A 10,966-nucleotide genomic window follows, 5' to 3' on the forward strand; every position below is an offset into this window, starting at 1 on the left:
GTCAAGAAGAATCTAGGTGCAACCCCTTCAAACACTCAGCAAATCACCTAATGTCTACAAGCCTCAGTTTCCTCATCTGTAAAATAGAAATAATAGCAATACCTATTTGACAGGATTATTGTGACGTTCAAGTAGGATAATGTATGTAGGTTAAATGCTTTATATGTCAGAAAAATGTGACATAAATATGACCTAGACATAGATCTCAGTGTTTATTAGTCTAGGGATCTGATCTTGACAGATATTCTGAAATCATCTTGAATGACCTTCTTCCATGCAGAGTTTGTTTCTGATTCCCCTTGTGACCTTAGTCAAATTACATGACTACTTTGTGCCTTGGTTTTCTCATTCATAAAATTAGGGTGTTTGATTTAGAATCAATAGACCTTGGTTCAAATCTGCTTGACGATGAGCTCATGCTTTCTGAGCCTTAGATTCACCATCTGTAAAATGGGTAAATAAAATTTGTTCTATATCGCAGGATTGTTTTGAAGAATGTATAAGAAACAAAGTATTATATTAATATGAGTCACTGGCATTAAAGTTAGCAGTATTAAAGCCCTTTCCCCAATATTAGAATCCTATCTTAGACCTTAATAGCTGCATGACCCTGGGCGAGGTACTTAACCTCTTGGATTTCTAAAGAGTTTGATCAATTCTGTTTGACTGAAAAGCATGTACAAAAATGGGGAGGGAGGGAGAAACAGCAACTTATTGTCTGTTTAATTGAGTGATAAGGATCATTCCAGCCTTGACATGTAGGCACTTGGAAATGTCAAAACTCATGTCAGTGTGGGAATGGTAATCCAGGCCTTGTCAGTGTAGGGACAGTAGTGTGGACTAAAGGCAGATTCAATTCTCATCCCTACAGAATGAAGAAGAGAGGTTAAATAGCTTGTCTAGGGAGGGGTAGGGGAGAAGATCTGTACACAAATAACTATATACCAATTAGAATAATAGAAAAAGTCGAAGTATCCTTCAAGATTTGAAGAAGAAATTACTCTGAGTTGGCTAGGAAAGGGGAGAACAGTCAATCAGTGAAGGTTTCATGGAGGAGATAATACTCAGCTGGGCTTCTAAGAAGAGAAAGCAATCATCCCCAGTCATAGGCTTGCTTAGAGGACTAAGGGAACAGGCACACCCTCAAAAGAGTATTCCAGTTGACCCATCCCTTGAGGCATACCATGGGGGACCATTCCTACTGACCAACTCGTAGAGGTGGCAATAGAAATGTGATATCAGGATGCGCAGAAGTAAAGATGGAAAGGAATCCCTTGAGTGTGTCTTGGCTCCTTCCTGCTCCATCTTCTTATCCTTGCCTCTGTCACCTGGTCACCTTGAAACTATGCCTATTTTGGGGGGGGGGTGGGCATGCTTTTGTTCCTCCCCTTAGGGTGAGAGGGAGTCCTACACTGACAAGAAGTATGTCTCAGTTTCATATTCATATTATTCATATTATTTTGTAATGCAAAATGCCCTTTGGGTTTGATGTCATAGCACTGTGGACTACCAGAGCCCATTCCAAGGCTGAGGCCTCTCCTTGCTCCATTTCCAAGGAGTCTTTAGTTATGAATCTCAGCCCCAGACTCTGCCCCCTATCCATACCCCCAGCTCCCTGACAGTAGCAAGATCTGTGCTACAAGTTGTGAGCTGCAAGTATTAAGCCTTATAATCCTTCTTTTCCTTAGATGTGGTTTCCCCCGGGGGAGGGGGAAGAGTTGTAAATCCATGGTGGCAAACAAGAAAAGCCTGAAGCTGTGAGCAAACAGGAAACAAATGATTTCAATCCCAGAATGTAAACCACCATTGACAAAGATGCATGAAAGAATCATAACAGGAGAACCTGCTGTAATTTCTCATCCAGTTACTAACGGAGTCAGTGCCACAGGGCTGGGGAGCAGCTTGCCTGTCCTGGCTGGGGACAGTGACAGCATCACCTGGGACACCAAGTACTATGATTCATAGGTCAGGTGGTAGGTGAGATAGCAGGGACTAGTGAGAAGCTATCCTGCCCCCAAATATCTGCCACAACCTGGGCCCAGACTGCTTGAAATTTCGCTACTACTAGAGAATCATTAATGATCACTTAGGATTTTAAACACAGAAAAGACTTGGAGGTTTGCATTTGAGGGATTTCTTTGGCCATAGAAGAAGCTTTGGAAGGAACTGGGGCTGTTTATTCTGGAGAATGCATGGCAGGCAGAGAGGGGAGAGATATAATAGCTTCTTCCCAAGTATCTGAAGGTCTGTCATGTCAAAGAGGGGCTAGGCTTTCTCTGTTTATCCTCTGAGAGCAGAACCAGAAGCAGTGGGTAAAATATGTTGAGAAGTAGACCTTAGTTCTATGTGAGGGAAAAATTTTTATAACAATTAGAACTATCCAAAAATGAAATGAACTGCCTTGGAGCTAGTTATTTGCCCCATCAAGGGAAAGGCTGGTTGATGATTTGCCAGAGATACTGCAGAGCAGATTTCTGCTCAGGTATATGTTTGACTAATGGCCTCCCAGGTCCTTTCTAGCCCTGAAATTCTGTGACCTGAGGGTCATTTTCTTGCACTCTTGCAATTTATCTAACACTGAACCAATCAGATGAAACCATGGCATGCTGGCTAAAGAGCCAGCCATATAGTTAGTTGGGAAGACAAGGATTCAAGAATCTGCCCCCTGCCAGATACTGTGTGTGATCCTGGGAAAGTCACTTGACCAATCTCTTAATGCCTTTACCCCACCCCAAGCAACTTTCTGCACCTGTCAAGGCAGTTCCTCATTGGAAGCTTTCTACACCAATGAAATCACTGGTCCAGTCACAAGCAAAACAGATCATTCAATCAAAAGAGAGGGAAATTAAAAAGTTCAGAATGCATAAATGACATTTCCTAAGCCAGAGAGGGGAGGACAAGAATCCAGGTCTCCTGACCCCTCCGCTGCTGTGCCAGAGTCTCCACTTTTAGCTTAAGCATTGCCTTCAACCTGTGATTTTCTTTCAAAATGCAAACGCCCCTGGGAGAGGTTGAATTACTTAGCTTTGAAATAAGGAAGGATTAGGTAATGAACCATTTCAGAAAGACTAACAAAGAAACAGAGAAAGATGGAGAGAGGTATAAAGGAAGAAAAAACCAGAGATAGATATTGAGCCAGAGACAGACACATTGAGAAAAATTGAGAGCGAGAAGAGAGTCAGTATAAGCTTAGGGGCAGATACTCACTGGCTGGACAACTTTGGATAAGTCACTCACTCTGTGCCTCAGTTTCTTCAGCTGCAAAGTCGGGTTGGTTACATTTATATTACCTTAAAAAAGGATTATTGTGAACAAAGTACATTATGTAGTGACCTTTCCCACTGGGATTTCCCATAACAATTTGCATCTTTCTTACAGGTATTGTGTATTTTGTGATATAGATATTTGTGAAGAGGTTACAGAAAACTTAATACGTGTTTATTACATTGAACTGAATTGACTGGAAAACAGCGAGATGCCAAGATAAAAAAAGACAGCGATCTCAGGTCAATGATTTAGTAGCAGAGTGGGAGACAAACCCTTCTTCCTAGCCCAAGGCATCCAGAGTTTCAAGAACTGAGAGCCAAGTGGGTGTTACAAGCCAGACCTCTGACTCCTTAGGACTGGTTCATTTAACTGCCCCTAGGCCTTTCCCCTCACTCTTAGTGACAGTCTTTCCTCCTTGAACCCTGCTTTGGGATGATGGGGCTCTAGGCCATTTCAATAGCTGTGTGACACCCCAGCAGCAGCTGACTAGATCCCTCTAAAAAGTTTATGAATAATAGTAGCTACATCTATATAGCACTAGAGGCTTTCCAAGGCTCTTGATATTTATTTTATTGTATTTTATTTTGGTGACCAGGCCTGTGATTCCATTTGTGTAGGGAGCTCCCAAAAAAGAATTTCCATCTCTTCCACTTTGAAAGATTTCTGGTGGGGCAGCTAGGTCGCATAGTGGGTAGAGCGCAGTGCCTTGGACTCAGGGCCCTTATTAGCTGTATGCTCCTGGGCAAGTCACTTAACCCCAATTGCCTCCCTCTCCCCCCAAAAAAAGAGAAAGTTCCATGGTACATTGTGGGATTAAGTGATTTGTCCAGGGTCACATATCTAGTATGTGGCAGAGGTCTTCTTGATTAAAATCAACTCACCATCCATTATGACAGCCTGCCGTCAGCAAAGTACTCTAGTTCTCATTTGGGCCTCAATACAACTACGTAAGGTAGGTGCTACAGGTATTATTATCCCCATTTTATAGATGAGAAAACTGAGGCCTAGACATTTTAAGTGATTTGCCCAGAGTCAAACAGCTAGGAAGTAAGTATCAGAGCCAGGATTTGAATGCATGTCTTCCCTGAATTAAAGTCCAGAAATTTTTTTCAACCATGGTGGGTCTCATAATTGTTTGCTGATTTCAGTTGAATTCAACAGAATTAAACTACATTAAGTTCAAATGACTAAGGCTCTATGAAGTCAAACTACTCTTTCCTGTGGAAAGACCCAACCTGCTCTTTGCATTTTCATCTGTAATCACTACCACTTGCCCCATTGATTCCTGGGGTTCACCCAGGAACCAAATGTTTTGTTTTTAAGGCTCTGAGCGAGTTTCCTTCTCTTTGTGTTTCTTAGAATCAGAAAGATAGGGCTGTTCGGGGTTGGGACTCTTGATGTGCAGAGTCACGGATATGTGTCTATGCCACCCCTTCTGCAAAAAAGGCCCTGGGATGGCATTACTGAGAAAATGAAGGTTGGCAGGAAGCAAAGAGGAAACTGATTTGGGGGCGTACACCAAGGAAAGGAGGTGAGATGCTCCTTAGACTCAATTGAGCCTCTCTCCCCCTCCCCCCAATCCCTCAGAGGAGAGGTATGCATCTCCAAAGAGAAGAAAAAAGGGAGGGGGTTGCCTTGCATTCCTGAAGCCCTTATTAGCAGGAATAAAGCCCATTCCAAAATCTCTCCACCCTCTGCCAATTCAGGACAGCTGGCAGCCCAGAGTCGGAACTTTTGTCTCAAATTCAGGGCGGTCCCGTGTGGTTGGCAACTCTACCAGGGACACATTTCCAGGACAGCAAACTTTAGACATTCAAAGCAGAAAGGAAAGACAAAAAACCCCATCCCCCATCATGATTGCACCTCCTAATGCACACAGAGATTGGGGGACCCCACACCATCTCTTCTCGGGAAAGATGCCTTACCTTCATTCCTATGAAGACGTGTTTCTATGTCCCTAATTCTGGGGGCTTCTTGTATTTCTCCACTGAATCTCTTACAGTGTTTTGAGTAAATTACAAGGCTCTTATCAGTGGCAGTGGCCTTATTGTTCTGCCAAGATATCTTCCTTTGTCATAAAACAATAACTTGTTGTAAGGAGTGCTTTTTTAGGTCTACCATTCAGACAGACTAATTGTATCTTTTAATCTGGGTCAAACTGCTCTTGCTTATTACAAATTGGCTCCAAATCCTAAAAAAAAAAAGAAAAAAGTGAGGAACATTTGCAAATAATTTAGTGGCAGAATTACCCTTAGATAAACACTATGTAATGTTTAGAAGAAATACTTCCCCCCCCCACCAGCTCCCAATCCTCAGCCGTTTATCCCTTTGGCTGTCTGGGAAAAGAAAGGGGGAGGAGAAGAAGCAAGGGGTAGTGGGGAGTGGGAGAGGTATTGAGGCAATGAGAAGGGAACATGGAATATTTTTAGCTAAGGATTCTTCCAGTGTAAAGGGGCTGTGAAATCAGGAGGGCCCTACCTGCCACTAAACTAAGGAAATTAAGAGACCTCGTTTGCAATGCTCACCTGGGCAGAACAAGTGGGTTCTAAGGGAGGAGGAAGATGCTGAGCTCGGCTCAGGACATGTTGAGTCTAAGTCACTCTTCTTAGGTAGAGATGGTGGAATCCTTGCATTTAAACAGGAAGGGGACTTCGTGATCCTTCTGTTCAACTCCTTGAGTTTACAGATGAAGGAACTGAGGCCTGGAGTTAGAGTAAGTTACTTGCCCAAGGGTTGTCAGTGGGACACACATTCACATTCCTGTTTAAAGGCATTGCAAAGATGCAAGGTAAGAGAGCATAATCAGGGGTGCAAGCCACAGCCTCTGAGTCCTTCTGGCAAACTTAACTAATTAGTAGAGTCTGGATTTGAAACCAAGCCTTCTGGCTTCAAGTCCTGTGGTTACCTGCAAAGGCAGGACATGAGTCTGGGAGAAAAGCCAGGTTGAAACAGAGATGTAGGAAGGAGACCTAGGACAGCCAAAGTCAGGTTGAAGTCACTTGGAGGATGCATGTGTAGGGGAGTAGGTGTGAGGTGGGGGGGAGGTAGCTTGCATGGAGAGGTGGGAGAATACAATTTCCTGACATCATAGTTCTCACAGGATTTAGGTCTGGAAGGAACTTTAGAACTCTTATAGTTCTCTCTCTTTTCACAGAGGAGGAGCCTAGGAAGGAAATGACTGAGATTAGAACCAGAGCCTTCTGACTTCACATCTAGCGTTTTTTGTCTATACCACACCATCCTCCCACACCTTACCACCAGGGATCAATCCTAATAATGTTGAGGACAACTTAAGAAAGAATTTCTCCTTGGTCAGTCATTCAGTTGCTCTCAACATCTCTGATACTATTGGGATATGCCCTGCTGGAGTATGAGTTCTAGCTACCTTGGATAGGAAACTACAGAAAAGTCCACAACCTGATTTCTATGGGCTCGATAATACTTCACTAATATAGGCTTCCATACACTGGAGGGTCCTTATTGCCTTTCCCACTCGTACTCACAAGTTGAATCCCCAGAGGACTGGATAGCTATACTTCCCCCTCGGGGTTCTAAGGGCGCCCCTAAATTATAGTGTTGCTATCAGCTTGAGCCTCCATTCCAATATGTTCTCTTCAATGTCACTCGTAGGTGAATGTCTCCTCAGTGTTATTGATTGTCTCAATGATAAGCATCTTAATATCATTTAACAAATTAATAAAAAAAAATTTTACAAAGGGACATTTACCAAAAACATATAGCAAAAACCTCTGAATAATATTATACTACTACATACTATATTCCCTATATTACCTTAGTCTCTGGGAAAGTAAGTTCACTTAACACAATTGCTACAAAGAGTTTGCCCCCGCCAAGATTATTTTCAAATGCAGCATAGCTGCTGTATGAGCTTACTGCATAGCTAACTGCAGCCCACATCTTGGCTGCCACAGAACCACTGCTATACCAGGTCAAGCAGGTCACTGTTGCCTCACCAGGTTCAGCTGCTGGCAAACTCTCAAATAGATATCAGTCCCTCGTTTCTGGTTGTTCATTCTTCCAATCTTTTCGAAGCTTTCTAGCTTCCAACCTTCACCTTCACCTAAGAGCAGAATAGAAAAGACCTGAGACAGAAACATTTATTGTGACTTTCTTAGTACTGAGTAAGACAGGGCCCAAGACTCTTTCTCTTCCTTGAGGTCTACAGACTTCATCTTCCTCACTTCAATAAACCAAGGATGAAAAAGCTTGAGTTGCTCCTCTCAGATCATGGGAATTTTTTGGATACGCCCTCAATTCTACCTCAGTAGACAATCAAAAGCCTTTCTTCAGCATACATTAAATCAACCTGAAAAAAATTACAGAATATCTCTGTAGTTCTGAAGTAGAAAACAGGGCTGCCCATTACTGTGTCCAGAAGCTGTCTCACTAAGCATCTCAGATAGGTTGTCAGCAGGCAGAACACTAAACATACTCAAAGGATGAGGTTCCCATTGGCCAGTCCCACTATTACACTAAATAATACCTCAGGTGTTTTTACCTTTTCCAAAGTGTTTCTGCATCTTTTCATAGGAGTATAGATTTAGAGGTGGAAGGTACCTTGGAGATCATCTAATCCAACTTTCTCCCCCATTTTACAAAGGTAAAAACTTGGCTACTAAATGAAAGAGCTGGGATTCAATCCAAGATCCTCATCTCCAAATCCATTAATCTTTCCATCATATGATGATGCTTCCCACTATACACCAACCAAACCCTGTGAAAAAGGCAGGGTAGGGATTATTATACCTATTTAAAAGATGAGGAACAAGGCCTATCAAGATGAATAAGCTATTTAAGGTCAAACAATTATTGAATAACCACTCTTACCACCATGCCAAACTACCTCTCAGATCACAGTACCATGTATTTAGAGCAAGAAGGAGCCTTAGACATAATTTAGTCTAACACCCCTCATTTTGTAGATGAGGATGAGAATGGTGATGATAATAAATAGCACCTATACATCATCTACTAAGTTTCAGGCACTCTGCTAAGCACTTTAATAATATAATAATAACTAACATTTACATAGTGCTTACTATGTGTCAACTACTGTGCTAAGTGTTTTATAATTATTATTTCATTTGATCCTCATAACAATCCTGGGAGATAAGTGCTATTATTGATGAGGAAACTGAGGCAAACAGAAGTGAAGTAGTTTGTCCAGGGTTACAAAGATAGCAAGTGTCTGAGGCTGCATTTGAACTCAGGTCTTCCTGACCCAGGGACCAGTGCCCTATCCACTACACAACCCGGGGATTTGCTAAAATTACCCAAGTATTAAGTGAGAAAAGCTAGGATTGGAATACAGATCCTCCGATTTGGAAATCCCACACCTCTTCTTCCTCATCACCTGGGGAATTTCTCCCTTTGTTCTGAAATATTTTAGTGATGTCTGGCATGAAAATGATTACTCACTCATACTAGATCTCAGGGACAGTCAGTTAAACATCAGCAAGCACATCTGGAGGGCTGTCTCCTAACTGTGACTGGATATCTTGCCAGGCTGATATCTCTAAAAAGGCTTTCACTCTCCTTCCCCCCCCCCCACAAAGCCCTGTGTGGAAATCGACATGCTGACTTCATCTTCCAGCATTCCAGCAGCCCCCAAAATTGAACGCCCATTTATGTCTAGACCCAGAAGGAAAAACATAGCTTAGATAAAGGTTTTTTTTTGCCAGCAAGACAAATGTTTTCCAGCAGAAACAGATGGTGGGGCTGCCAAGACACATGCTTATCTCAGAACCAAATAGTGTCTTTGAAGAAAGGTAGGCGGAGTAACCACGCCTGCCCACCCTATTACTGCACATTCCCATTTGTGCTGGACACTCCTTTGTGCCGGACACTCCTTTGTGCCACTAAAATTAAAGACCCGTGAAAATGCTGGACATCACCTTCATATAAAAAGTTTCTGTCCCTCACAAAATAGGACCTACAGAAAACACAGGCCTTCTGTGATCACATTGGACCTAGAACTACACATTGACAGAATAGGTAGATGCCAATGTGTATGATTCCAGCAGCATCCAAAGACCTCCTCTCCACCACCTCATTTCAAAGTATCTTCCCCACATACTTTAATAATCATCACTCCTTTGAACTACTTCATTGAAGGTCCCTATTAAAAATGTAAAAATGTTCCTTAAGAGAAGAAACCCACTGAAGCCATATGACTCATGAACTTCACTTGTCCTGACTTAGTTAACCAAACCATCAGTCCCTGATCAATATCCTGAAGACATGGAACACCAGAAAGGTAAGTTTTAGAAAAACGGGGGGGGGGGGGGCGGAGCCAAGGTGGCAGAGTAAAAGCAGTGACTTGCTTGAGCTTTCCCCCAAACCCTTCCAGATACCTGTAAAAAACGGCTTTAAACAAATTCTAAAGCAGCAGAACCCACAAAAAGACAGAGTGAAACAAATTTCCAGCCCAATACAACCTGGATGGTGGATTGGAAAGGTCTATTGCTCAGGGCTGGGAGAAAAATGCAGCTCACCTTGGGTGTGTAGGCAAAATAGGCCCTGGACTGCAAGTATGAGAGCACATGGGGAGTTGTAAGGTATAAGAAGACTAGAAAGGTTGGGGGGAGAGCAGGTTATGATGGGCTTTGAACACCAAACTGAGAGTTTTATGTTTAATCCTTGGAAGTGATAGGGAGGCAATGGAGTTTATAGAGTAGGGAGGTGACATTGTCACATATGCACTTTAGGAAGATCACTTCAATGATTGACTGGAGGAGGGTGGACTGGGGACCAATTGGGGGCAGGAAGACCCACTAGCAAGCTATTGCAATACTCCAGCTGTTATTTAATAAGGCCTATACCAGAGTGGTGTCAGTCGAGGAAAGAAGGGGGTGTATTCAGAAGTCCCAGGTAAAATCAATAAGCCTTGATAACAGATTGGATATGGCAGTGGGGGGGGGGAGAGACAGAATGAGGAATGGAGGATGATACCTAATCTTCAGTCCTGAGTGATGGGGAGGGTGGTGATACCCTCAATAGTAATAGGGAAGTTAGGAAGACAGGAGGGTTAGGGGGAGGGGAGAATAGTGATTTCCATTTGGGACATGTTGAATTTAAGGTGCCTAGGAGACATCTAGTTCAGGATGTTCAAAAGGCTGTTGGAGATGAGACTAGAGATCAGCAGAGAAGTTAAGGCAGGACAAATAGATCTAAGAGCTGTTAGAACAGATATAATAATTGGAGTTGATGGGATCTCCAAGTGAAAGAGTATAGAAGAAGAAGAGAGCCCAGGACAGATAACATGGAACACCCATGATTATGGAGCATGACCTGAATGAAGCAGAGTAGATTGAGAGGGAATGGTCAGACAGGTGAGAGGAGAGCTAGGAGTTTGTTGTGTGTGCTGTGTTTAGTGTTATCAGTCATAACCGACTCTTTGTGACCTCATTTGGGGTTTTCTTGGAAAAGATACTGGAGTGATTTGCCATTTCCTTCTCCAGCTCGTTTGACAGAGGAGGAAACTGAAGTAAACAGGGTTAAGTGACTTGCCCAGGGTCACATAGCTAGTAAGTGTCTGAGGCTGGATTTTAACTCAGGTCTTCCTGACTCCAGGCCCAGCACTCTATCCACTGTGCCACCTAGTCACTCATCACAAAAACCTAAAGAGAAGAAAGCATCAAGGAGAAGGGGTTAATCAATAGTGTCAAAAGCTACAGAG

At 42.8% G+C, this 10,966-nt stretch overlaps 1 long non-coding RNA gene across 1 annotated transcript; it reads right to left on the minus strand.

Moving 5' to 3' along the window:
• Window positions 1-210: 210 nt before the first annotated feature.
• Window positions 211-5,448, minus strand: LOC110207302 (uncharacterized). The gene is made up of 3 exons (XR_002324129.2): window positions 5,193-5,448; window positions 3,208-3,290; window positions 211-443 (listed from the first exon to the last, which is right to left on the minus strand). It is a non-coding gene; the product is annotated as an uncharacterized LOC110207302 (long non-coding RNA).
• Window positions 5,449-10,966: the final 5,518 nt, after the last annotated feature.

The sequence above is a fragment of the Phascolarctos cinereus genome, unplaced genomic scaffold, assembly GCF_003287225.1.
Source record: "Phascolarctos cinereus isolate Bilbo 61053 unplaced genomic scaffold, phaCin_HiC Scaffold_2;HRSCAF=192, whole genome shotgun sequence".
In the NCBI taxonomy this organism is placed as follows: domain Eukaryota; kingdom Metazoa; phylum Chordata; class Mammalia; order Diprotodontia; family Phascolarctidae; genus Phascolarctos; species Phascolarctos cinereus.